This window comes from Neofelis nebulosa, chromosome 15 (genome assembly GCF_028018385.1).
Source record: "Neofelis nebulosa isolate mNeoNeb1 chromosome 15, mNeoNeb1.pri, whole genome shotgun sequence".
NCBI lineage: Eukaryota > Metazoa > Chordata > Mammalia > Carnivora > Felidae > Neofelis > Neofelis nebulosa.
This window is the reverse complement of record NC_080796.1, coordinates 67,601,596-67,628,422: the sequence shown is the minus strand read 5'-3', so window position 1 is coordinate 67,628,422 and position 26,827 is coordinate 67,601,596. Positions and strand designations below refer to the sequence as shown.

Here is a 26,827-nt window from a genome sequence, read left to right as displayed (position 1 = left end):
AGAAGACATCTTCCGTTTGCCTGGGTCCCTCGCGTGAAGTGCTCCGAATCCCATGTTTGGACACAAAGAGGTTCTGGTTGGAATCAGCTTGTTACCAAACGGGGGCATTTCTTGAATGGCTCCTCTGAGTCTGGGTTTTCCGAGTTATGATGTGGGACTTGGAGGGGTGAAGGGTGCTCGGGGTATCGTGGGGTGAACGGGGGTTGGGGGAGAGTGTGCGAGACGAGACATGAGAAACCGTGTAAAGACAAGTGATGATCAGATGTAGGAAACTGGCCAGACACAACCTTCCCGGGGTTGTGTAGGTAGGCGAAGTAGGCAGGGTAGTTGTTTCTCTAGTGGGTGGCTCAGATTCCAGCCCATCCTCACATGGTCTGGTCTCTTCCCATCTCTAAAGCCTCCTCTTTTCTCTTTGCCCTCTCCCAAAAATCAAGCTGCCAGTTTGCTTGTGATGACTTTTTGTCCACGTTTCCTCCCATCAGATCAATCAAAATTTTGGAAAAGGACTCCTCCATTAAATAATAATAGGAAATAACAAATAAGCCCAAGCCGTTCAAAGTGGTTTTTTTTGTTTGTTTGTTTGTTTGTTTTTATTAAGGCAGAAAAGGTTGTAGACCCTGAGGCAGGGGAAGTGGTTGAATAGGAGGCTCTCTGGGCATGCTCCACCCCCCCCCCCTTCCAGTTGAGCACATGTAATTTAAATCTGTCCTTGGGGAGGAGTAAAGAGAGAATTGCCCCCCCCCCCCCACCAGTCCCCTCCTCCCACTGAAAATTCCTAGTCAGAGTCTGTGATATCTCAAACGGGGCTGTCACTTTTCAGGGTCACTCCCTGGGGATATCCTTCCCCTAATCCCAGTGCAATTCAAATGTTTCTGACTGAAGAACAGGACCCATGTAGGGTCCTGCATTTGTTTTAGCGACTTTGCTATGTAGCCCTCTCCTGGGGCTGGGGGGTGGGAGGGGGGTGGTCTTAGGCAAGGAATCTCATAGTGGGCTTTGAGGAGGGTAGTAGGTCCTTGAGGACCAATACGGTCCCCCCTTTTCCACAGGGGTGTGTTCTCAGAGCCCCAGAGGATGCTTGAAACCCTGGGTCGAATCGAACCCTAAAAAAACTGGTATTTTTCCCTATACATACCTATGATAAAGTTTAATTTATAAATTCACCACAGTAAGGGGTTAACAATAATGACCAACAATAAAAAGAATAATTCTAACAGTATTCTGTAATAAAAACCGTGGGAATGTGGTCTCTGCCTCTCAGAATATCTTACTCTGCTGCGTTCACCCTTCTTGTGATGCTGGGAGATGATAAAATGCCCATGTGATGAGACGGAGTGAGGGAAATGCCGTGGGCATCGTGATGTAGCATCAGGTTACTATCGACACCTTCTGACTGTACGTTCATAGAAAAGAAGATCTCCTTTGGCTTGGTTTGGAAGCCACTGGAACCGGTTCCTCTGACTTTTCTGTGGCCGTCCCACTGTCTGAGAACCACAATCTGTGTAAGACTTCTTATCTATGACCTTTGCAGTTGCCAGGACTCCCCCAAAGTGGGGCATCAGGGGAACAAACGACAGCGCCTGTCTAGCTGAGACACTTTTGCACTTTGCTTTGGAGACTCTTTTCTTTACATCCGATGCTCGTGTGTTGCTCTGTCCTTGAGTAAGGACTCTCCCCTGTGTGCAATTAATAAACAAAATAAATTTCAATTTCTAGTCTCACACATTTTCCAGAACATTCCTTGAGGAAGGGATGGTTACAGATGGAGATTTATTTGTTCAGTCAAATATTCAGCAAATGGCATCTTCCTGGGATGCTAAGTTAAAAGAGGAAGAAAAGCTGCCTGGGAACCCGCTCGTCCAGCTCTGATATACACGGAGAAGACAGCTGCTGTACTTAGAAGCCCTTGGAACTTAGGGCATTTTTTAGGATGTCGAAAGACCACGCGCTAAACGGTCCAGACAGATAGGCGTAAGAAACACAAAGCGGGTTGTCTGCAGAAGATGCACGTGTGTGTATTTCATTGCTGGCCCAGAGGAGATTGTTCATGGGCGAAGATGCCACGGTCATCCCAGGTGTAAGAACAAGCATCAAACATGGCGCTAGGCCATGTTTGGGGTTTTTGAGTGTTGAGGTGTGATCAACCCCATCAACATTGGGGTGTGATGAGTGTTGAGTAAAACGTATGTTTTTGCTTCCTCATTTCCAGAGCAAAATGGAAACACGCATGCCCATGCGGAGCAAGCGGCATTCGGATGCAGGGGAACAATTAGTGGCCTGTTGCGCTATTGAGTAGATGGTACCCGGGGAGCCTGCCGCTCTTGCTCCTGGTGCGTGCGTGGTTTCCTCACCTGTTGTGTGGGCGCTGATGACACTCATCGGGCCGACCTGGTCCGCCCCCCCCCCCCCCCCCCCCCCCCGGTGGTTGCGAATCTCTAGGGAGCTGTGGGTACGAGAGGCTTTGTAAATTACCAATTCACACCACAGCTTCAAGATTTCTTCTCAAACCTGCTGAAAATTGAAGCAAGAGGAAGAAGCCACAGATTGGCAGGCACGCGGAGGGCTGATTTAGGACATGGCGCGGATTCAGAAATCTTGTTGACCCTGGCATCGGTGGGGCATGCGGTGGATATGAAGCTCGAGATCCCAGGAGGGTGGGACAGAGGGTTGTGATTGGGAGTTAGATCCCGGCGTGGGGACACCGTTCTCCACGGAGGGACCTGGAGAATAGAGGTTACCTGCCCACAGAGAAAACCGGTCCATCAGGATTTTATCTGGAGAACGAAAACTTGAGTGTCAACCTTACAAACCCTTGCCTGCTTCCTCTTTAAGTGAAGGGGTTCGATTTGAGTGATTAATAAGGTCTCTTCCAGACGAGGCTTGGAACATCCCTTTTTAGGGTGAAGAGCCCTTTTTGTAATGGGAATACTCAACGGTTCACCTGCCTCTTTGTTTTCTCCGTAGTTGTTGATCTCTGTGCGTCTGATTTTCTTAGAGCAAGGACATCATACACACACTTACTGGCTGTGTGGAGTTTATTTTCCTATTCCTAGCAATGCAAAACGAGAGGTTTTCGATACATGGATTCACTTAGCAACTGCATGGAGTTAGTCCCTCAGAAGATAAATGAAGGGCCATCTCGTTGGCCCATCTATCTGCCCGTCTTTGTCACATAGGATTTTGTGAATCTGAGACACAGGCACAGAGCTGCCATTTACAGCAGCCCGCCCTGGTGCTTGGGGAGATGGGGGGACAGCCTCACACATCACCCCAGGGGGTGCTCCCCGGAGGGGTGGGGAGCCAAGTGCCAGATGTTGGCCGCAGCGCCCCCTCTTGCAGCCCTGGGAGTGTGAACCCCCCCCCACCAAGTCATTTAAGTTCACGTCTTACATACAGGTCAAGAGGGGAAAGAGCCCCAGGGGTGCAGGAGAGTCCTTGGCACCTCTCCGCTCCCCATGCTTGGGACGGACACCCGATTTTGGGGGGAACTGAAATCCAGACTCTCGAGGCAGAGACCAAAGGGCCGAGGCCAGACCAAAAGTGACTGTGCGATTGCACGCGGGCGCAAAATAATTGAAGGAAGCAGGGATACCCATCCCCGGGAGCTGAAAAAACCTCACGTCCAGATGTGGTCAGAGAGGTTCGCAGAATGAAAGACAGTCTGATGAGTGAGAGACACACGCCTGTGGAGCACAATAGAAAAATCGATGGTAAGTGGAGGTGAAGGAGTTTTAGCGGGGTTTTATTGAACACAAAGAAGACAAACTTGGCTTTTGCGATGGTTCCAACTGTACGTTAACGGCCCTTTTTTAGAAACGACAGGGTTCCGGGGGGGAAGGTCACCCAGGAAAAGCTGCCGGCCCGCACCACAGGCAAGCCCACACGTGCACCCCGGTGCGGGAAGGGGGACACAGACTCAGCACGAAACGTTTTTGGGTGTGCGCCGTTGTGGGGCGAAGAGTGTTCTCGTTTTACGGGCACAAATGCATAGATGCAATTTGGGGTTTTTCGGAAAAGCAAGGAGTTTGATCTGTCTTTTCCCATCCCAGGCTCCTTCTCCCTTCCCTTTGCTTCTCTGCGAGTCTGCTGTGGCTTTATTAGGAATTCCCTTTAGTTTAGGGGGAAAAAAAAATAGAGGGAGAAAGAGAGCTGGCTGGAGGGGGAGACTGCAGAACTCGCTCTTGGCCAGCAGCCCACAGCATGGGCCCGGCAGCCTTGTTGAGTCGAGCCCCGGCCTTCTGTTTCCTTAAGCACACCCCCTGTCCCCCCACCGTGCCCTCCTTTTTTTTTTTTTCCTAAGGGGGCCGAGGGAGGCTGCCTCTACCCTCCTAACCCCCTTTTCTTCCTTTCTTGTTGTTTAAAGAGGATTTTTTTTTTTTTTTGGAGGCCTGAGCTGTGTGGATTTCTCCTCCCTGGCCTCCCCTTGCCTCCCCAGCCCCCTCCCCGATGAAGAGTTCATCCAAAGTTCGCATCCAGACTCCGAACAAAGTGGCGCAGACCTTTTCCTGACTCCTCACCCTTTGTCCTCATCACTCAGTGACAGACAGGAATCAAATGCTGAGGACCCAGCCGGGCGAGAGGGGGCCGTGGGTTCCCATTAACTTGCCGGGGCCCTCGAAAGACAAGCCTCGGAAAAGGATTTTTGTTGCAGCGTCCCCAGGCACACACTGCGAGCTCCCCAGTCGTTTGCCGAAGGCTTCATCTGGTTTCTGTTGGAGGGAGCAGGGTCTGGGGGGGGGGGTGCTGTAAGGAGATGCGGCTGGCGGGGGTTGGGGGGGGGAGTGGAGAGCAGAGAAGAGGCCGGAAAATGATAGCTGGGGTGCTTTTTCCTAAAGCGGAAAACGCTGAAGCTTTCTGATCCTACTGTGAGGAAACAGATTCTCTGGGAGTTAAGGGTTCACCTTTTGGAGGTGGATTGCACTTCTCAGGACACCAGAGGACCATAGAGCAAATTACTGCTTCCAGAGTGCTAAATGATCCCCTGGTGCCCTGGAAAGAGCCCGTTTACCTCCAAAAGGTGAGTTGTTTATTGCCGGAGAGTCGAATATTGGCTGTAATGCTGGCTCATTCATTCTCTCACATCCCTGCGAGGTATTTAGGGTGGAGGTGATATTACCCACCTGTCACCACGGGAAGGGGGCCTGACAGATGCTCTTTGGATTCCCGTTCCCAGGATGGGATGGCTGGCCAGGGAGGTGAAGTGACTTTTCCAAGGTCTTATTGTGACCGCTCCCTGAAATACATCAGCCAGCTCTAACCAGGAAGAAGGAGGCCAAACGGAGGGCAGTGCTGTGATCGTCCTGACCCCAGTAGGGACTGCTCCCTGTTTCCTTAGTGCTTCGAGGCCCTCGCCTGCTCTCCTGTGCTGCTTGCTTCACACGCTCTTGCCATGACTCCCAGGCTCCATCCACCCTGTGCCTCCGAGGTCAGCACCTCTGAGGCCCCGTGAGCAAGCTGCTGGTGGGAGTGAAAAGTGGGGCCTGAATTGGTAAAGAGGAAATTCAGTTGCAAGGTGCCATTTTGGGCGAGCCTGCAGGGAGAGGACAGTAGCGTGAAATCTTGCTTGGCGTTGTGACCAGACCTATTGCCTCTTGTTCCCCTCAGTCGTCCGGATCTTGGTGAACGCTGTGGCTCCCGGAGGTGGTGCTGTCCGCCAGCCGTTCAGTGTGGGTGATGAGGGGAATCAGGTGTTCTTTCCGTTGGGGTGGACGGGTAATGGATCTAAGGAGTCAGGACGCCTTGGGTTCTGTTTCTCCTTCTGGCTGTGGATCTGTTAAATAAATTGTAAACCAAATAAAGGACAAACTATACTCCTCGTAGGGATGCCGTGGGTGGTGAAATTAAAATCTTTGCATGCTTGCACGTCTTAACATGTCTGGCGTTTTGTGTGCATTTCGTATGTGCACCTGTGTATGAGCCCCGGTAATCCACACGACCATCCTGGGAGGTGGAAATGGTCACGATTTAGCAAGTGAGGAAACTGAGGCAAAGGCTGATGAAAATAACTTGCCCGAGACCAGCTTCATCGATGGCCATGTGCGTTATCGTGGAAATACAGCACACGCACGGTGGCGTTTTTGCAGGATCGCTCTGTTAGCTCCGAGGGTTTGGGAAGCGAGGGACAACCTTCTTAATTAAGACCCTGGAGAAGTGGGATCCGGAGTCACTGCAGGCGACGAGCGCTTACCTTTGCACAGGTTGACAAAAAGAGGACTTTCTAACTGTATCAGAAGCATCCATGGTGATGGGGGAATTTATCCTGCTTAGGAGAATCAACTTTCCAATAGATGTTTTAATTACTAATGATCCTTGCCAATTAATTAAAAAGTGTGTCTGTCATGGTGCTTCCTTGGCAGCACTTTCAATGACGACGACTTTGTGTGCATATTCGAGTAGTAAGGTGACATTTCTCTTCAACGTTTCCTAACCCAGGCTTTTTGTGGCGGAACATCCTGTTAGCAGACTGGTGCCGGGTTTTCCTCGTCTACAAGCGGAGAGGGGGAGAGAGCCTTGCGCCGCCCCGGGCTCCAGAGTAGCTTGGTGACCCGGTCTACACTCCAGCCCCGGCGCTCCTGCGTTGCCTCGGATCCTTGTTTCTTGTGAACTTGCAAAGGCCGTTGGCAGAAAGTGGGGGGCCCCTGCGAAGAGGGGTGCTGTGCTGCTGTAGTTAGAGGCAGTCTAGACTTTCCACCTCCCCTGTGGTATTCTTGGCAAGTTGACAGGTATAATTGATGAGTTATTCTAAGAATGTGATTCCTGAGTAAGTCTAGAGTGGGGTGGCTGGGTTTCTGAGTAGTTAATGTGGCTGGGGGAAGGCAGCTGAAGGGGGTGGGGGTTGGGAAGCCGGAGGGAGGTGGGGAGGAGGGTCTTTGTTCAAGCTGAGTGGTGGTTCGGAGAGAGGGTGGCAGGGAATCCTAGCTCACAAGATCCTCTCTGGGCTCACGATCTCCGGTCTCTGTGCGAGTCTAGGTGGAGCTCCCGTGTGAGTCCAGCGTGTGTCCTAGGAGACGGGAGAGGAACACTTCATCCAGCTCGTAAACCCCCGTGCCAGCCTCCTCAGTGCAGTTTATAGGCATTCACAGAGGAGTGCTCCACTGCTGCCAGTTCGCCCAGTTGCGCCACAGTCCCAAGCTACGATGGTCCCCGGATGGCCCCCTCCTTCTCAAGGGTCAGGAAAAGAGCGGGGGCTGCGGTTGCGAGCCCCGCTTCCCAGTGCCCTCAGGATAAGCAGGTGCTAAAGAGGGCGGCCGAGTCCAGCCTGGTGCAGGGGGAATGGAAGGGCACGACCTTTCTGGAATTGGTGTGGCACCCGCACACGGGACGTTGGAAAGCAGTGCAAGATCCGTGGCCGTAGGGGGCTGGCCAGAGGTCAGGGCATCTTCCTCCTCTGCTTTGAGTTCTCTGCCTCGGGGATTCCCCCTCCCTTCCACCACCCCGTTACTCCTGAGTGGGGTCTGCTGCTGCCTGTAGCATGCCAGTCCCCCCGAAACCCGCCCCAGCTGGCCCCCCACTTGCCTTGCTGCTGATGGAGACTCCTCCTGGGTTTTCTCCTGAACCCTGGGTTCCGGCGGGTCCCTCTCTCCTTCCCGCCCTGGGAACTAACACTTCTGTAACACACAGCCCTGACATTTTTTCTAAACCCAGGCTACTTATTTCTAGATCCAGACACAATTATCGTGCAACTGTGGTTGCACTTTGATTTTCCGGATGTTAGGTGGACCCCAGATCCCAGGGCTCCTTCAGAAGAATTAAGCCGTACCCTTGAAGGTTAGAAGTACTAAGCCGGCCCCACATCCTCTCCCCTTTTTCCTGATGGGAAGACTGATCAGGTAGGCGGACGTGGGTGTGAATTCCACCTTCGTAGTTACCGGCTGCATGCCACAGTAAGTTACTTAACCTCTCTGTTTTGTTTTCAATCTGTAAACGTGAGGGTATTTGGCTCACCCCCAAAAGTTGTTGAGAGGGCTCATAAATAAATAAATAAATAAATAAAGGAAAGTGGCCACTACTTTGTAAAAATACTGCTAGTTTTCTTCTTTTTTAGCTTTTGCTAGGTCGGTGCATACCATCCGGTCTCCTGTAAAGGATAAAGTGCTTTGTGCCTTGGGGACCAAGGAGATCAGGGTGCTTTCCGTGCCCAGGGCGGGCCCTTGCACTGTGTCGGTTTCTTCCCTGGCCCTGCGTGATGGCCCTAGGTCTCTGTTGCTTTTGAGAGGCTCAGCTCCTGATTTTCTTAGGGTTAAGCTGATGTTCTCTCCCTTTGGGGGAACCTTACTTTTCCCACCTTTCTTTTCCTTTGCCCCTGTATTCCAGGCTGCTGTTTCCAGATAGGACCTCCTGGAAAGTAACAGGACAGTGCGATGATTATAATAACTTAATTTGCATAGCTCTTTATTAATTTAAAATCACTTTCCTGTTTCATCTCCCCCGAAATGTGGCATTATCCCCATTTCAGAGATAAGGAAATCGAATCTCTGTAAGGAAAAGATTTCAATCCTTTTTTGTTACTAACTTGCTGAGGAAAGGTCACTCAGAAGCGCACAATGAAACACAGAATATTAAAGCTGCAGGGGAGACTTTAGAGATCATCCCGTCCAGTACTGAGAAGGAGAGGTATGTTACATTCAGATAGAAAATTTAGAACTTGCAATTACCACGTTTAAAAAGGCAAAAAGAAACAGGTGAAATTAATTCCAAGAATATCCCAATATATCTAGAATATTATTTCAATTCGTAATGGACTTAAAATTATAAAGGAGAGTTTACATTTCTTTTTTTTTTTTTTGGACTGAGTCTTTAAAGTTGAGTATGTGTTTTACTCTTACAGCACATCTCCGTTCAGATGAGCCACATTTCCAGGTCTCTGTGCCAACCGTGGCTGGTTTTTACCTTATTGGACAACTCACATCCGGTCTGTTAAATTTTGCAGGTTAGGGCAGTGAGGCTTAGAATTATGAGGAATAAGTGGCAGAAATGAAGCAAGTCTGCTTTCAGAGCTCTTTTCACTGTACCGTCTGCACTCAAGTGACCTCAGTAGCAAGACAAAAGAACCCGGTTTCTGCTACAATTTTACACCTTCTCTCTTACACTCTACAGTTGGGCTTAGAGAGGGCTCCCACTGTCAGTGGGCTTTCAGAGAGCTGCATGCCTGTCCCCAAAGGTACATCGTACTCTTTCCAGTAGCAGAGAGACCTTTCAGATTGCTCAGCCTGTCTAGGGGAAGTAGAAATCCCTGGTACGTCTGCCGAGCAGACTTACTTCCCTTCAGTGGAACGGGGTCCTTGCTGCTCAGAACTTCCCTCGCACTACCCTGGGCAAGAAGAAGAAGAAGAAGAGGCATTTATTAATCACCACCTTTGGCACGTTATGTGGGATTGATTTGCTCATTGTCACCACCCAGCTCAGCTTTGCTTTTAGGAGGTGATCTCCAAACCGATACGGTCACTGTGTATTCACCGGCTTCAAGAAACCACCACTGGGAAATCTTATTTATGGCGATGATGGTTATGGTTATGATTATTGACAGCCATTATTATAAACATCATTATTATTTAGTGTTAATCAACAGCGGTATGAAGGGCGCTCTAAAGAACATGGAATTAGGCTCTGTCCTTGCAAATGGGCTCATAAGAAAAAAATGACAGAAAGAGACACCCAGCCTGGGCTGGCTAAGAAAAATACATGCTAGGGAAATGCGGCTGACAAGCTAGCTCCAAAGGTTGTAATTTTCAGGGCTTTGGTGGAGTCCAATATGGCACCCTGAACATAGATTAGACAAAGAGAAAGTAGAATTTCCCAGTAAAAGACAGTCCATTGTTTCAGACCAGTTTTAGTCCTGGACTGAGTTACGAAGAACAAATACAAGGGAAAACGTTGGCTGTAGTTGCCTTTCATTGACATGCAGGCTCATTTTTAGGATCTGTTTCTATCATGTACCATTTGCATTCTTGGATGCCTTTCAGGATCACTGTGATATCATTAGAGACCTGCCCATGATCTGGGAAAAAACTTGAATCTACTGCAGAGAGTGCTTGTTCGTAGGATAGAAGCTGCTGTTAAATTCATCCTCATTTTAGATACAGCCTTTAACTTTCCAGTTTTCTTACGCATTAAATAGGAATAATGGTAACAACACGATAGCGTGCAGAGAGTTAAGGTGTTATTATTTTGACCGCTGTTAGGGCACGCTAATTTTGTTTCCATACTAAACTCCAAGCTTTTATTTATTTATTTTGTTTACGTGTATGTTGCTCAACTTCTCCAAAATTAAAAAAAAAGTCTATATCTTGGGGCACCTGAGTGGCTCAGTTGGTTAAGCGTCTGACTCTTGAGTTCGGCTCAGGTCATGATATCATGGCTCGTGAGTTCGAGCCCCACGTTGCACTCTACACTGACAGCCTGGAGCCTGCTTGGGATTCTCTCTCTCCCTCTCGCTGTCTCCCGCTCCCCTGCTCATGCGCTTGTCCTCTCTCTCTCTCTCTTTCTCACAAAATAAATAAGCAAACATTTTTTAAAAAATTATTCAAGAGGAAGCCGGGGCTCAGAGAAGTTTAGTGTCTTGACACATCCACACGGGAGATGAGTGGCACGTCTGGGATATGAGGCTGGTTTCCTGACTGGGACCAATGATCTGTCTTCAGTTGTGCTCCTAACAGTCCTGGGGGTTAATGAAGGCATGCTCCAGGACCCAGGCTTCGAGATAGGAGTTCTTGCTGGTCTTTATTTTGCTATGTTTTTTTTGGTACAAGTTGCCCAATAGGGTGAGATTCGTTTGGGGGAATGGTCATTGCAATTAACAATTTGAAAACACCACTTCACAGTCATGTTTACATTTTGTGTATTGCCGGTTACTTCACTCCTTCAGCTGGGATGGGTTTATGTGGCCCCATAGGGCCAGGTAGGAGGAGCGTCCCCTCTCCCTGTCATTTCTGGAAGGAATAGAGTTGGTTTGCTAGCTGGGAAGGCGGTCATCCCCTTAGAAGGTAGATGGTGATATCAAGCGTCGATGGTTGGAAAACCCAACATAGTTCTTTGAAGGGGTAGACAGTCTTGACTTGTTGGAATGATGGCATCATAAAGGAGTTTTGGGGAGGGGCACAGCGATAATCGTCTACCATACTTCCAAATTTGTTGACCCCAAAGCAAGAGTTTCCCAATTCTTTATATGGACCATTGTACCCATTTGGCTGTCCCCAGTGATGATGATTCTAAGGTGTGGCCTTGAAGCCAGGACATGTACGTACTTTTCCTTAAGAAATTCCTTAAGTTTCGTCCACATTTTAGGACTTAAGGAATGGCCTTTTCATGACCTTGGTTTTGGGGTCTTGTGGCTATGTGATTCCTTAGATGAGTTCGTTTGTAGCGTGTAACTGGGCACTTAAGAAGCCTTGGCCTTTTAGGAAACTGATCTGAATTGTTGCCGTACGTTTCTGTAGGGTTCCCAGTTCTGGGTTTCTGGTTTGGGTTTGTTTGGTTGGTTAACCCGACTAGTAGAATAAGAATATGTTTCTCTTTCTCTCTCTTTTCCTTTCCCCCTTCTTTTCTCCTCCCTACCTTCCTACAGCGTGGTAGAATCCAGAGAAGGATTTCAGACTGGAGTTGGGTGGGGTCAAGGGCACACGGGGAGGGCCTAAGCCATAGCCTTCCATTGTCTGCTGTCATCCTTGGGTATCTCTCCTATCCAACCCTCACAGACGCCTACCATACACTCTCACAGCTATAAGAGTCACCTGCTGGAGGCGAACTAGTTTAATTTCCAGACTTTTCTGATGAGCAGACTAGTGCCAAGTGGTCTTTAGTTGAATGCCCAGAGCCCTCACTATGTGGTGAAGTCCTCGGAGAACCTGCTCATGTCTGGTTTTGCCATTTGTCTTATCATTTCTGGGCAGCAGGATCCTCCCTCCCCAGCTCCCTTCTGCCCCCTTTATCCTTCTGGCCGTTTTAAAGGGCTACCTGGGCAGCCACATTTTTCATAAAGAACCTCATACCTTGACATTTGTGCAGTACCGTAGAGTTCATAGCACATTTTCATTTATGTTATCAGATTTGACCTTTCAAACCACCTGGAGGTAAGAAGGAGAGGTATCATTATCCCCTTTCACGTAAGCAATGGAGGCTCAAAAGGTGGAGTGACTTGCCCTAGGTTATTCAACAGGTATGTGGCTGAGCTTGAATTTGACTCCTGGTCTGGGTCCACACCAGCCCCTCCCTGCCCATAGGCAAAGTAGTGTTCCTCTGCATGGGCCTCCGTTTTCTGTGTCTTTTTCCTCCTGGTTTTTCAGCAAAGAAGCCTCAGCAGGCTTACCAACTGATTTCTTTTTTTCCCCTTCCACCTGTCCCTCAAGATCTCATGTCCCACACCACTCTCTATCCCAACCTCGCTCTCCTCTGACGCCAGCGTGAACTCCCAGTTTTCTCTGAACTGTGTCATTCTTTCTTAATAGATCCTGAGCTTGACCCCAGTCTCTTTCTACTGCTCGCCCACTCCCGCTTCTATTTATGTTTCTTTTCTCTTTCTTCAGGCCGGTCTGGAACTGCTGGGCAAATGCTTAGCTGTTCTTTTTTCTTTCTTTCTTTCTTTCTTTTTTTTTTTTTTTTTTTACAGTATTCCCATGTGAATATTTTGTCCGTGGCCTCCTCTCCCTTTTAGTCCTTTCTGGGGAAGGGTTGATAGTTCAGACCCATCATTTTTCTTGTGCCGGTCAAGACTTACAAAAGCGGCTTGGGAGGGGGGCTGTCCTTCAGGGTGGGGGAGGGACACGGGCCGAGTTGGGGACAACTGGTGATCCAGTCGGGATGCTGAAGGTTGGAAGGACACTTGTCTCTTGTCTCCCTGCTCTCATAGAAGTGCTTGGGGGCAGCTTGGACGAAATGGGCTGCACCCTTTCTAAAAGCCTGTTGCTGGAGTTTAGGAAGACTGGGGGTACATCCTGGCGGGTGTCCTTTCCTCGTTTTACTTTTCCTATTCGTTTGCTAAGCAAAGAGCAGGCTTTGTGCAACCCCCATCCCCCATTTCCCCCCTTTTCTTAAAAAGCTTCTGTGCTCTTTTGAAACAAGCCAACAAAAGTTGAAGCCAGTGTGTGTATGCAACTCAGACCTCATGAGCGGTTCTTTTGCAAAGCAAATTTTAATTCACAGCGGCCAGTTTGGGGGCAGTGCGAAAGACCCTAATCGCCCTGGCAATCTGAAGTACCTCGCCTGATGCTGAATAATGAGGCATGGTGTTTCTGTCTCCTAGATCTCAATTTAGTCTGTTGGGCCTGAATATTGTGAGTGTATTTATGGGGACATTTGGGTAGAATGTGTGAGTCAGGACTGTCCTAAAAAAAAAAAAAAAAAAAAAAAAAAGCCAAGGTGTAGTGTTCGACTAAAATGACAGAAGTGTTAAGGGCCTAAGCGGTTTTATTCCTTTTTAACTGAAGTCAACCTGTACTCCCTCTCTCGACACAAAGCCAACAGGGCTTCTAGCAATTTCCTATTGACCGGCACACCACCATGCCTGTTTAGAGCAGTGTAGCTTAACTGGTTAAAGCAGTGTTTTAACGCTGCCGTGGACCTGTTCCTGCACCACGGCTCCATGCCTAACGTGGTCGCACGTACACTCGGTACACGCGTACACTCGGTACACGCGTACACTCGGTACACGGTACTCGGTACACGTACACGCGGTCACACGGTACACTCGGGGGCAATCCCAGGTGGATCCCAGACTCAGTCATCCTAGTGGATCACTTTTGACGGGGCCATGGGGGTGATTTCCGCACCTGAAGAATGGCTTGCCTTTCTCGCAAGTCAGGAATCTCTCTGCCGTGGGAAAATCAGAATGCGGCAGGGATGTCTTTATTCGATAGCCACCCCCTTTTGAGGTGAGAAGACTCCTATGCTGACAATAAAGCAAAGGAGAGAGGAGGGAGGTCACTGGGCCGGTGGTTAAAGGGGATTGGAAGGAAACCTCATTCCCTGGCAGGTAAGCTCATTGCGAGGGTGACGGAGGTTTTGCCACATTTGTGGGGGTCACCGGCGAGGGGAGCATGCGCGACTCTTTCCCCCAGGGGATGGGAATGCGGGACTTGAGGTTGTGCTGGGCGGAGGGTGAGTCTTGGGGTACGTGGTGTGGCATCCGTGTGCCCCCGTGGAGCACGTGCCCTTCTCCCCATCCCTGCCACCTGCCTCACCCCAAGCTTTCACTGCATTTCCTTGAAGATCGTAAGGGTTCATACACTGCAGTCGGGTACTCTGAAGATGCTTGTGGGGTTCATTTTGCAGCGGGCCCATTCTGGGGAGACTCCAGGGAGCACCTCCCTTGTCTCTTTCCCCGTCCTGGCTGCTGGCGGTTGTGGCCGCTCTGTGGCTCTGAAAGTTAATCCTCCCTTGTTAATCCGTTTAGGTAAAGCTGTTAGTTAAAAGGTAATCTGTTTAGCCTCTCTTTCCCCGGTCAGCCCGGCTGCTGGAGGAGAAGGGGGTTCTCGGACGCCTGCGTTTTGGCCCAGCCACTGTTCATTGTGGCCTCGGGAGAAAAGCTGCCCGACCAGTTCCCAGGCCCTGGTTAGTTAAAGCCCTGTGCCGTTCCCAGCACACACAGGTACAGTGGGGGCTGGAGAGAAACAGCCTAGGAGAAGGAAGGACTGCCAGGAAGGGGCCCACCCTCCAAACCATGACGCCCCCACGCCCCCCAGCCGGGTTTCAGTTTCTGCAGCTTGGGGCAAACTTCAGGCTTCTGCCCTATTCTGGAAGTGGGTCTCCATTTTAGCACTCCAGGAAAACGCCTGGGCCCTGGTTGTTCTCGTGGGTTTTTACTGTATTGTATTTTTTGATGTTCTTGTTAATTTCATTGCTTGAACAAGGGTCTGGTTGATGGCGAAGAGTGGGTGTCGCCCACTTAGGCACAGCGCTCGCCCGCAGCCACACACGGCCCCACGGGCAAGAAAGCCTACGCCTTTCCTCCCTCCCGGGCACCCCAGCCCTCTCCACCAGCCCCCCGAGGTCCCACCAGCCCCGTGTTTCCTCCACTTGACCTGCTCCCCCCGCCCCCGCACATCTCCCCCCCGCAAAGTCCCTAAATTGCTCACTTGCACGAAAGGGCCCTTGCCTTTGAGGGGAGCTCTCCAGGCACCTAATTTCTCCCCGATTCCTTTCTGTCCTCAGAGGTCCCCACAGGTACTTTGTAGCATGTTTGCCGTTAACCGGCTGTAAATTAGGGGCTGAATGTATGCGGCCTCCATGAGGGCCTCCCCGGGCTGGCGAGTGTTCAGTCCAGAAGGCCGGGGGCAGGCCCGAGTGCCCGGGTGTCAGGTTTCAGCCTCGTGTCCCCCTCCTTTCTTTTCTTCTGCAGCTGCCTTACCTCCCTTCCTTATCTTTCACCTCTTTCCTTCCTCCTTCCCAACCCACTCCGCCCCCACCCTCCAGAGTTTTCTAAAAGTAGCCACTAGGCACAGAGCGGGAATAATGAGACTAGGAAAGCAGCATTTCGTTTTTTTTCTCTACACAAGGCAGGGCCAAAAGAGTTCGTGCTATTTCCCTCCCCCCCGCCCCCCCCTTCCCTGTTTTTCCTTTTCTGTCTTTGTGTTTTCAGCCTTCTTTCTTTCTCTTTAACCATTCCGGTTCGGAATGGTTGCTTGCAAAAGAGAGGAATTTTGAATAACTGCCTAAGTGAAACAGAATGTGGAGAAAGTTCAGCTCTGTCTCAGGCTTTGAAAAATTAAAATGAGAGGTGAATAATGCAATTTTGTCCCGGAGGGGCTGGCCAGATGTAGCTCAGGGCCTCCGCTCACGGCGCTGGGGTGTTTTTACCTGCGTGAGGGATAGTCGCACTTTGTGTGAAACACTCCGTTACGTGAAAATATGGACCCTCAGGAACAGATACCGAAATATTTAGGGGTTTCCAGAAGAAGCCTTTGTGTGATTCAGTGTCTTATTACACGTGTTTTTTAGGCGGCATCGTAGGGACCATGGAAGGTGGTGGGTTCTGTTGAGATAACAAACTTCCGAGTTTGTGCAAAGTGTGGTTAACTTTTCCAGAAATCCGTTTCTTTTCAAATAGAGGGCTTGTGACAGGCTATGTGGAAAACACCGACCTATCCCACCAGCGTGGGGACAGAGCGCTTCCCGGGGATATCTGCCTTATACGCTTTGAGTTTTAAGTTTCATGTGGCCTGTTTTTCAGTTCAGTGACTGGACTGTAGCTAGGAAGGAATAATATGATCATCTTAAACACGTACTGTTGGCCGTAGTGCAAAGCCCTTTGTACATGATCTCATTTAATCCTGTTTTATTTTATTTTATTTTATTATCATTTTTTTACATTTATTTATTTTTGAGAGACAGAGTGAGACAGCATGAGCAGGGGAGGGGCAGAGAGAGAAAGAGACACAGGCTCTGAAGCAGGCTCCAGGCTCTGAGCAAGCAGTCAGCACAGAGCCTGACGCGCGGCTCGAACCCACAAGCCGTGAGATCATGACCTGAGCCGAAGTCAGACGCTCAACCGACTGATCTACCCAGGTACCCCCTTATTTAATCTTATTTTAGCAACAAGGAGACCGAGGAGTGCAGAGGTTCTAGAAATTGTACGAGGCTGTGCTGGTGCACAGCCTGCCTTCTTACCTGTCTGCGCTTTATGGTCATTACACGGTGCGCTCATTACTCTTAGGATTACAGCTTTCTGAGGCTCTTTCCATCCTAATATTCATCCATTCACTCATTCATTCATTCATTCACCAGACACCTGTACAGGACGCCTCCTGTGTACCGCGATGCCCTGTCATTCAGGCCCACACTTGGTGCTGACTTTTTGTCACAGGGTCTAATGAGTTAGCCATAACCCATCAGGAGTGGACATGGCCCCTTTATTGTGTCCTGTGAGTCCTTGCTTATGCCATCCGCTTATTACTGTGGCATCCATATGTAATAGTCATAAAGGACTTGGCAGACAAAATGAACTTCTAGAGAGGACTGCATTAAACTTTAATAGAAAGAATTCTTAGTAATAAGCTGAAGATGCGTCTCGGTGTGTGGCTGAGCCGTTCCTTTGAGGCTTGAGTATAAGCTATGTGATAGTAGAGACTTTGACTCATTGCTCTGTCCTGCCACCTAGAACATTCTCTGCCATATGGCAAGGACTCCGTATTTACTTAATGAGTGAAGGAGACGGTTAATGCTTTATTTGTGCGTGGGGACTGATGGCATTTGCAGATTTTGTATAACATGCATTGCATAAACATTCATACTGCCTTATTATAACTTAATTTTTTTGATGAGCGAGAGGGATTTCAGAATCTTACAAGCTCATTGATTTACAGAAGATGGTCTGACTGACTCTGCAGTGAGGTTTGGGGGAAGGATGCCAAAGTGACATTAGAACCAGGTTTCAGTAGATCTTGAGGGATGCAGAGGCGTAGCTGAAGAATGAGTGAGTGTGTGGTGTATCCGAGGCTGAGTACACAGCATGTGCAGAGGCCTCGAGTCACGTGATCGTGATGGCCAGAGTCCAGGGCCGTCCCGGGCTCCAGTTGTGCCAGAGCTAAGAATTCCCAGTTTGGAAGGCTTCAGTAGTAATGCTTGAAGCATATCAAGGTTCTCAGAGGCTGAACAGAGCAGGGAGGAGGATGAGCTGGGTAGCCTGTTGGGTATTCAAGTCCAGGGGTCAGCTGGAAATATGCTTCAGAGAAGGGTCAGGGCTGGAGACATGAACGTGGGGGGCATCAGTATGTAAATAGCAACCGATGTTATGGGGGGAGGAGTGTGAGGGTACAAGAATGTCTGTGTAGAATGTGAGAGGACCAGGAAAGAACACCGAGAATGCCAACATATGCGGGCTGGGTCGAAGAGGGTAAGATAACAAGGGTTATCAGAGAGGCAGGAGGAACGCTTGGAAAGAGTGTCACCTTCAGAGCCCAGGCAGGTGTGAGAACTGCAAGTTCACCCACATCAGGGGGTGCCAGGGCCTTGCTCTGGACTCCCCTACTTCTGTCCTTAACGTACATTATGTTCCATTCGTCGATTTACTGTCTATTTCCCATGAGTTTGTGAGCTCCATGAACACAGGGTTGAGGTGTGTTTTATCCTTGTGCCTAGGTCAGGAACGGCCAAGAGGTTTCATCTCCTGTGCCAAGTCTGAGAATTCTGAGCTGAGTACGAGGTCCTCGGAGAAGAGCGCCTTAGTCCACTAATGGTTTTCTGATGTGGGTTCAGGAGCAGAGGCTGGTGGCAACTTGCCATGTAGTTTTTCATCTCTGCATTAGGCCCTCATTCATTCATTATTCAGCAAATATTTACCGGGCACCCAACATGGGCCACGTCCTGTGCCAGATACCCAATAAATGTTTATCGAATCAATATTGAATGGTTAAAGCTTGCAACAGCCTTAAAAGGAGTAGTAAAGGGACCCGACCCGGGATGGGCAGCCTTCGAGAGCCTCGTGGAGGTCAGCCTCTGTGTTCTGTGCCTCTGCTAATCCCATCCACGCGTGCAGACGTGTACCGGTCGGCCCAAAGTCCTTGTAAACAGAACGCCATATGTCCGTGATTACAATACAAATGCTTTTCGCTTGTATAAGTACTTAACTTATTAGAGTACGCTCACATCTCACTCGATCTTTGTATGTCTCCAGCTGGAGACATAGGTCATAGGTGGTTCGCTCTATGCGACAGATGAGGTGGTAGAGATGTTTATTACCTGAGTAAGTAGCAAACCTGAAACCGAGCTGGGGGCAGAACACAGAGCTGACTCCAGCTTCTAGCTCTTGAGAGTATGGCCCTGGGCTCGGCTTCTCTGATCACAGAACATGACCCTGCTCTTGGAGTAACTGGAAGAGCCTGATGCCTCGCTTTTTTCCAGAGGATTTTCCATGGAACCCATAAGGCACCCGGCAGCCCTTGGGTGACGGGAGGAGGAAGAAATGATTGGCTCCCGGAGGCTTCCCGGGCTCCCATTCATGATTCATGATTCTTTCTCTGTAGCTAATTTTTGTTAAGTAGAAGAATTCCAGGAATCCTTCAGGAATTGAGGGAGACTGCTCTCTCCTGAAATATAAAACATCTGCTCTTGGTCTCTTTGGAGCTCCACTGTCTGGGGGAAAACAAGGAAAAAGAGTTGATATGAAACAGACATTTTTTTCAAACAATAAATTCCCCTTTACTCATTAATTAAAAAATAAACTTAGGGACAGAGGCGTCTGACTTTTCAGGAGGCCTCTCCTAGCACTTTTTTTTTTTCTGAGAAAGTGATAAATTCAGAACAAGAGACCGAGTCACTAAGAACATACAATTATGGGTGTTGGTTGGACATGGCCTTTCCCTGTAACTCTACCTTGCTTCAGCATGCTGGGCAATTTTGAGAAGGACTCAGGCTTTCTTTCTCTCTTTCTTTTCTTTCTTTCTAAAAAAATTTTTTATGCTTATTTTTGAGAGAGAGAGAGAGAGAGACAGAGACAGAGACAGAGCGTGAGCAGGAGAGGGGACAGAGACACACACACACACACACACATAGAATCTGAAGCAGGCTCCAGGCTCTGAGCTGTCAGCCCAGAGCCCGACGTGGGGCTGGAACACGAACCACAAGATCATGGACCTGAGCCAAAGTCAGATGCTTAACTGACTGAGCCACCCAGGCGCCCCGGGACGAGTACTTTCTTACTGTTAATCAGAGACATGAACACCTCTAGGGACAGAAGCATGGCGGGACCCGTTTTACAGTCTGAAAAACACGGAGGGAAATTGCCAAAAATCCTCATTTTCATGTTCCTGTACCTTTCGCTTCCTTCTTTGTTAGCCCTTTTCTATCCCTGCAAATTCCCTTCTTGTCTCCTGGCTACCTGAAGCCTCCCTGGCCTCATCCTCCTAGCCCCCCCCCCCCCCCCCAGGCCCCATCCCCCAGGCACTCTGAGATGCTCAGCCTCTTCTAGGGTTTTGCTCTTTGGGCCATCACTGTGAGCCACCTGGATTTCATGGAACCACCTAAAACCTTTCTGTTGAATTTGGCAAGAGCTTTAGAAACGGGGAGCGGGGGTGGGGGGGGTGGGTGGGTTGGGGGGGAAAGGGAGGCAAGCATGTTTAGGGGCGGAGACCATCCCGATTTTGCTCACGCTGTATTCCCAGCACCCAGCCCAGTGACTGTCGCACAGTAGGCACCCCATCTTCATTCTCTGAAAAGTGATCTGTAAGTTCAGCGGGGGGTACGGCAAAACAAGAGGGGAGTTAGTGCCTGGGCCTCTTCAGCAGAGAAGGAGGTCCTGTGACTTGAGGGTGTGGGAGAAGATGCTTCCTGGCAAGTCCCAGAAGGGGACAGAGACACCCAAGGGTTGGCGCAAGTTCACGACGTCCAGCCCTCCGCCCCTGTGCGGCTCCTTTTGTTCTGTTGGGTTCAGTACCAAGGCAACGGATGGCTGCCACCTCGGTGGCCTCCCCTGCCCCCTTGTCCCCGCTTGCCATCGGCCTGCAAGCCTTAATGCAGCCCTCTCTGGCGCCAACAAGAGCCTCCCGCAGAAGGGGAGCCTCGAGGGCCTGGAATTGTGAGGGAAATGTAAGCTCTGAGTTGGAGGGTGGTCCTTGGCCCCTCCCCTTCCCTCCTTTGAACCCGGGAGGGGGCTGGTTCCAGGGCTCTGTGGGAAAGCTCTTTTGAAGGGCGATGCACTTGGGCCATGGGGCCCCATTCCACTTTAGTTGAGGGGGTCCCCGTTGAGTTCCAAAGAAAACGTGGTGAGGGTAACATAAAAGCAGAGTTTAGCAACCGGGGACCCAGTGGTCCGCAGGGCCTGCTTTCTTAATTGCTGGTGGATTAGGCCAAGAAGGCACTGGGCTGGGGTGGGGTGGGGTGGGGAGAGCTTTTGTAAGAGGTTAAGTTCCTGGTGGAGTGATGATTGGATTAGCAACAATTTGGTGGAAACAAGGATGTACCAGGAGCAACACAAGTGATCTCTGGGTCCCTCCTCTTCGCCACAGACCTTAGTTGGGCCTGTGGTCCTGGAGGGTCCTGGGGCTGCTGCATCACCCTTGTTGGGAGGGAGGGGGGGGACGGGCTGGTGGAGGAAGTCACCTGGTTCTCGTGCCCCTGAGCCTCGGGGCCACACATTTGCATGTTCCCCTGTCCTTCCAAGTTGAGCCCGGAGCTGGGGAAGAAAGAAAAGAGAAAAGCAAATTAGATGTTTGACCAGCAGAATGAAGTCTGTCTCCAGTCAGGCTGGCTTACATTTGTCTTGCTTTCTATTTTCTGAACTTTCTCTCACCATAAATCCTCTCTGTTCTCCTTTTATCCATGAAAATGTTGTAATCTTTGTGCCAGCACTTTTGGCTGGTGGGGTCTGTCCCAGCTTCATAACCTCCCACGGTCTTTTTGTCACTTTCTGGTCTGTCCCTCGGAGCCCCCCCCCCCCCCAACTCCGCTTTGAAATGCCTTTTTCTTTTTCCTTTTTCCCTCTTTTTCAGCTTTCAGGATTTCTTGCTTTACGCTTGGACGTTCACTTGACCCTTCTTGGGGTCTGGTTTTTTTTGTTTTTTTTTTTTTCCCCTCTAGCTTTGGGTCATGTTCCCATTTCTATCTTTCAATTAAGATTGTTACTCTCGGGTATACACAATCACCCGGGATCAGTTCTCTTTTGGGTTGTCTGTTTAGAGAAGCGAGCCAGCCTGCTCAGAATAAAAAAAAAAAAATGTCCCCTGGATGTGCCATCCTTTACCGAACTTCTTGTTGGCTTTGAGGCATGGGAATAAACATTACTTACAGGTTGGCCGTCCACTCTGCCAAGGGAATAGAAATGAGGGTTAATGCACCCCACAGGAAATGGAGGCAACCCCATTTTGGAGGGGGGCTGCCTGACTTGGGAGCTGGAGTGAGGGAGGGCCTACGGTGTGCCCGGCCTCCCACTAACATTTCCCCCTGCTTCCCACTTTACCTCCAGCAAGAGGGGAGCTGACAGCCTGCAACAATGCCTCCTTTCTTCTCTTTCTTCTCCGAGGGCCAGTGTTTTGATAGTGTCCGGTTACACCCCAGCCTCCCCCTGGCCCATTTATAAACCTGACACGGGCAACATGATGTAATGTTATTTTTCAGGATCTCAATGAGGGAATTTTTTGCCCCAGGTCAGAAGAATGCTAGTTGATTTTTGCTGAAATGAACCATGGCGTGGTATAATAGATGGGCTCTTAGTTCAAGAAGGTGGGGGGGCGGTGGGGGGGAAAGAAGGGGCTTGCACTGGAGTTGAGTCAGTGAGGAGTGCGGCTTTTTTCTGCTTGGCCCTTCCCCTTCCAGGTGCCGGAGCCAACCTTTCTTGTTGGGGAATGCTCTTGTGGAAGGAGGCTTGGCGGCTGCCCCTTTAGAGCTGTCTTGCTGGGGTCCGTTGCCATTGCCTTAATTTCCAGCGCATTGCCATTGAGGGCGCAGTGGCGGGGACTGAACTAGGAAGTGACAGTAGAAAGGAAAGAGAGGCCTTTGGAGTGGGGGGGCGGGGGAAGGGGGGTGCTTTCCTGGTGACTGAGTCAGTCTGGAAGGCTGGAGTTCAGCCCTGGTTCCCCTGCTGTGCCTGAGCTGCTCCCTGCACTTGGCTGATCCACTTGGCGGGAGCTGATGGGCCTTTGGGCTCTTGGGGCTCCCTCCCCTCCAGCTACTGCCTGTGGCCTTTTTTGTGGACAGTACTTGTACCCTAAACATTTCAGAATAGTCGCATTTTTATATTTACATTTGTTTTGCATCAAAAGGCACCGAAGATTCTATAGTGTGAAGTTTACCTGGCCCTCCCTGGGAGCGCCGGCCTAGATGGGGAAGAGATGTGCTGGGCCTCCCGCTGCTGTCCCCACCTCCGCAGTCTCTCTGGCTTCCTAGGGGTGGCTGTTGCCTGTGGCTCAAGAGAGGTGGGAAAGCCTTGTGATTAAAGAGGACTGGAGCTGAAGTACAACTGGGCTTTCCATTGCTGGCCCCGTTATTAATGGGTGGGTTAACCTCGGGCAGGTGCACATGTAACCTTGGGTCTGTTAAATATGAGGAATAATAGGTCCCCCACACAGGGTTATTGGGCACATTAAATGAGTTAGTGTATACAGAGTGCTTCCAAGAGTGCTTGGCATGTAGGGAATACCGTATGAGAATTTCCTTTAAAAAGTCCTTCCAGAAATATTTTTACAGATTGCAAATGTATTTTCTCCTCCTAGGTTCCTCTTTCTTTCTGGGTTAGTCTCAAAGATTTAAGTGGCTCGTGCTCAGGCATCCCGTTCCAATTTTTTTTAACGTTATTTATTTTTGAGAGAGAGAGAGAGAGAGCGTGGGTGAGTGCGCGCTGTGGGGGAGGGGCAGAGAGGAAGGGGGACAGGGCAGCCAGGGGGGCTCTGCACCGACAGCAGACAGCCGGACACGGGGGGCTCAAACTCACCAACTGTGAGGTCATGACCTGAGCTGAAGTCAGACACTTGACCGACTGAACCACGCAGGTGCCACTCGTGTTCCGATTTTTGACCCGAACTGCTTTGTTACCGTACCTGTAGGCAAGCCATCTGAGGCCATCGCCTAGATATTTATACCGAAAGCCATGTTGGACTGTCCAGGGGAGCATTTCATGCCAACTGCACTGAACTTGTCACTGTTCTCAGAACAGGTAACACCCTTGGCTGACTCTTAGCCATTGCAATGCATCTTCTGCCTTGAATGCATTCCCTACCTCCATGCCACCTGGCAAATTTTTCTTCTTTCTTGGAGGACCGGCTCAAATCTCCGGATTGCTGTAAAGCTGTTCTTACTGTCCCCAGGCTCCTCCTGAGGGTCTCCCTAGATGGTACATGGGTCTCTGCGCTGGTGTTCACGCACTCTGCTGGCGTCACAGTCTGTGTCTGTCTGTCCCTGAGAGCCCCGGGGCCTCCCAGGACCCAGACCGCCAGCTAGCACCGTGCCTGTTACATATATAGTTAGTGCTCCCTATCTATTTTTATTTTTATATATTCTTTTATTATTATTTTAGAAAAAGAGAGAGAGAGCGAGCGAGCACGTGTGAGGGAGAGGGGCAGTGGGATGGATGGATGGATGGATAGATAGGTAGATTAGGTAGATAGATAGATAGATAGATAGATAGATAGATAGATAGATAAGTCTTACGCAGGCTCCATGCTCAATGCAGAGCCCAAAGTGGGTTTCGATCCCACGACTCTGGGATCGTGACCTGAGCCAAAATCAAGAGTCAGACGCTCAACCGACCGAGCCACCCGGGCACCCCCTTCTTATTTTTAATAAATGAACAAATAAGCACTTTTTGGTGACAACGATATAAATGTCCTGGTCTCATCTCCGTCTCTGGTGAGGTTGCCTTGGGGAAGACACAAAGAAACCAGGCTCCATGTTGGGCTCTGACCAAAGTCTCAGTCTGAGTCCAGATGTCTACAGAGCATGTGCTGGTCTAATGCTGGAGGTCCCCGGGTGCTGCCACTACACTGCCCCTCAGGCTCTCTCTGTCTCTCTTCTCCTGGAGCCTGGTGTGGTGATCCCAGTGGGCACCGAAGCCTGGGAAGACCCGGTATGTATTCCTTGAAAAGTAGAGTCCCGTGAGGAAACTCCATTAACTCCCGAGGCTCTGGCCATGGGATGTCTGACGGGGGAAACAAAAGCATAGAACAGAAGAAACTGAGGACGTTTCTTTGCCCCCGTTGACACTCAGGGAGCAAGGGACACTTCTGTTATTCCCTGAATTGGGGCCATCAGGGATTGGGCCCTCCTCGTGTGAGCCAGTGCACAAAAGCACAGCAGACATACTGAGAGAGTGAGTGTATTTTGGAGACCGTTTATTCCAACCCCTCTCATTAGGTAAAGGGGCAGAGTGAAGCAAAGAGGGATCAAGGGTCTTGACCAGAAGACACAGGCCTATTCTGTCCTGAAGGCTTGGGATGCACATCTCAGGACAGTGGTTCGTCCCGTTCCTAGCCGTGCTGCCTTCGGAATTTCAGGGTCACGCAGTCAGGTCGGTCCCCCTACGCCTCTTTTTCCTTCGACTGGACCTTTCTTGTCTCTTCCCTTCTTTCCTCGTCTCTCGCTCCCTCCCCTTCCCCCACTTACGGGTCTCTTTCTTTCTGTTGACCTGTGGCTTCTGGCCCCTCCGACATTGCAAACCGATTTCTGCCAACTGGCTGGTGAAGAGTCTGCTCTTCTACTGCCTTTGGGATTCATCTTCACCCTCTGAAATGCAGAGGCAGCTCATGGGAACGGCAGCTCTAAATTGGGCCTCCTTACAATGCTCATGGTGACGACGAACAGGTCTGGTAGGCCGTGACCCGTGGGTGGCTTGGGCTGCCTTCCCTGATCACGTCAGCTACGTTACGTAAGCGGCGTTCAACTTTTCCCTTTATTCTTGGGTCATGAGGACTCCTCCAAACTGTAGATCTCCCAGGTAGCCAAAGGAAGTTGACGGACAGGATTTCTGCGTGGAGTCACCAGTGGTTTTCAAATAAGAAAAAGGGTCAGGGCATCTGGGTGGCTCCGTCGGTTGAACATCTGACTTCATCTCAGGTCGTGATCTCGCGGTCTGTGAGTTCGAGCCCCGCATCGGGCTCTGTGCTGACAGCTCAGAGCCTGGAGGCTGCTTTGGATTCTGTGTCTCCCCCTCTCTCTGCCCCTCCCCTGCTCATGCTCATGCTCTGTCTCTCAATAATAAATAAGGGTTAAAAAAATAATAAGAAAATAAGAAAAAGAGTTGAGTTGGACCTCCTTTCCTTTCCTTTTATTAACAATCTATGGGTTAGTGTGGTCTTGTTAACCATCTTGTTTCCACTTCTACTTGTGGCTGAAATAACCTTTCAAATAACCACAAGGAATATTGTAAAAGGTGAATTCGTTCTTGGGGTGCCTGGGTGGCTCAGTCGGTTAAGCGTCTGACTCTTGGATTCGGCTCAGGTCACCATCTCTCACGTTTCGTGGGCTCAAGCCCCGTGTCAGACTCTGCGTTACGAGTCCCGGATTTCTCTCTACCTCTCTCTTTGTCTCTCTCTCAAAATAAATAAATAAACTTTAAAAAAAGAAAAAAAAACCCCCAAATTCATTCTTTTTTTCTCCGTATCTAATTTTCTCTGCCCTAATAGAAAAGTAATGGATCAATAACAGGACTTTTCTGGAGTAATTTTTCCTTCTGTTAGGCAAATGACTGTTAAGGTGGAATATTCCTGGTTTTATACGGTGTTGATCCCCCACAGATGACACGCGTTCAGACGCCAGCCTTCTAAATGTTAGGTACCAAATTGACCTTTTTTGTGATCAATTTGTTTTTATCCAGCTTTATTAACAGCCACACTGCGGCACCATTGATTGGGTCGACGAGGCAGTGACGTGAAGCGGTCACTAAACACAGCCAGAGTAGCCAGACTGACTTTTGTGTGGTTTTGTTTTCCGGACAAGGACTCTGTTAGTTAGAACAGCATTGAATTGTGCCCACCACAACGAAGTCAAACCCGCGAGACAGTTACAAATGACCTGTCACGAGGGAGGAGGAGTGGAGTGGAGGAAGGTGCGGGAGGGAGAGCCCACAGGCCTTCCTGTGAACGACTAGAACACTAGAACACCCTATCGACTTTGGGATCTGGCTTCCCCCAGGGCCGGATACGCCCAGAAGGGTCTTGGAGGTTAAGAGCCAGGAGCCTGGGGAGGCGAGGGGTCCTTGTGTTTGGTCACTGAGGTGCCTTCCAGGTGGTCACCATGGAAATCCTTCTCACCGGGGTGTCCCGAGCTGACAGACCCCAGGACCATGTGTAATATGGTCACATGCACCTTGGGAGCAGGGATCCCAAGGCTGGCGTAGTCTCTTTCTGTCCCGGCCTGTGGAGCTGTTGCTGTGTGACTCCCGGTCAACTTTTTGGTGGCTGGTCTCCAAACC

General features: G+C 50.0%; 1 protein-coding gene and 1 long non-coding RNA gene across 3 annotated transcripts in view; one reads left to right on the top strand and one right to left on the bottom strand.

The window, feature by feature from the left end:
- The window catches only part of PBX1 (PBX homeobox 1), a 299,046-nt gene that overhangs the window by 22,789 nt on the left and 249,430 nt on the right, over positions 1-26,827 (top strand). The gene's annotated exons all lie outside the window — the stretch shown is intronic.
- Positions 17,135-21,346, bottom strand: LOC131495254 (uncharacterized). The gene is made up of 2 exons (XR_009253862.1): positions 21,028-21,346; positions 17,135-19,062 (listed from the first exon to the last, which is right to left on the bottom strand). It is a non-coding gene; the product is annotated as an uncharacterized LOC131495254 (long non-coding RNA).